The sequence below is a fragment of the Osmerus eperlanus genome, chromosome 12 (genome assembly GCF_963692335.1).
Source record: "Osmerus eperlanus chromosome 12, fOsmEpe2.1, whole genome shotgun sequence".
Classification (NCBI taxonomy): domain Eukaryota; kingdom Metazoa; phylum Chordata; class Actinopteri; order Osmeriformes; family Osmeridae; genus Osmerus; species Osmerus eperlanus.
In genome coordinates this window covers 16,942,245-16,943,606 of record NC_085029.1, presented here as the reverse complement: position 1 = coordinate 16,943,606, position 1,362 = coordinate 16,942,245, and positions in this window count along the sequence as shown.

The following is a 1,362-nucleotide window of genomic DNA, read 5'->3' as shown; positions in this document are numbered from 1 at the left end:
CACGTATGAAAACTGTATGACATTCCCTAATCATTTATTCTCCTTTCAGTTTCGTTTCACTCTGCGATTCTCTGTATCAGAAACTAACATCTTTATGCATGTTATAAATGTATGTTCACAAAACAAATAGTAGACTATCATGGACCTATCATGTTTTTCGTTTTGCAAAACCACAAACATATTGCCGACTTAATCAGACCGCAGTTAATCAAGTAGGCCTACAAAGGCAACACAACAAAATATCGAGAAAGTCGCAATTATTGTATTTTGTTCATTGCATTCTTTAAAACAACTAGGGTGTGCTTGCTTGCGTCGGTTGTACAAGGATTTTAATGCCATTTTTACAACTGATATTCCTGTATATTTTATATAAAAATGCATAGGGCCTACTTATTATGTATAAATATTACATAGATTTAAAAGCATCTTTTTTTTTTGCTGCTCATTTACAACTGAAAATACGAGTGAAGTGTAGAATGAAATAGATGTCTTCTCATTTCCCCTGCAAGAGGCAGCCTCATCGTTGAATCAAAACGAATACATTTGGCAGACCGGTGTAAAAATTGACCTAATCTCTATGACTTAAACGTCATTTTAAGTTTTTCCCTTCTCATGATATTTTCAGGCATTTAGCCTACTCATTGCATTCATTCATTAATAAAGAACCCCCTTTGAAGATTTTTCTACGACGTTACCCAATCGCGATTCAAACAGTACCATCTGCTAACTGAAAATATGCCCCCCAAAACGTAAATAAGCTTGACATTTATTTAGTGGAAAATCGCTCATTCATAAAAAGCTCACTGGTTGCGATCATTGTCAGTAACAACGCAAAATGCGATATAGCCCTGTGTGGAGAAGCTGCCCCGGTAAATTGTACTACTACGGTACAGTACTAGACCACTGCTGTGTTCGTCTTGGTAGCGATTGCGTTGGTTGAATTGGATTTAACGTTCCGTTGTACGGTTTAAGCTGAAATTAATTATTTTCATGAACAGATTGACAACGTTTAGGCTGTGGCAATGAAGTTCAGGTTAGTAGTTAGACTTTTGATTTAAGTAAGGGCAGTGCCGAACATGTTCTGTCGCCGTTTGACTTCCTAAACAGCTGTGTACTGTAGTGTAGATGTTTTTGTAGTGTGTCTCGCGTAAGCTACAGCGTTGCAGTGAGCTACACTGGTTTGAAACCACAGGTAATGGTCATTTCACCAACAAATCGTTTACTAATGTCAGAATAAATCCTACAACGAAAATGTATATGTGAGGAATGTTTATTTTAACGATTGAAAACAGATAACGCTACATCATAGACCACTGTAGTATGTGTTGCCCGGGCAACACAGGCTAATGTCATGATGCTAAT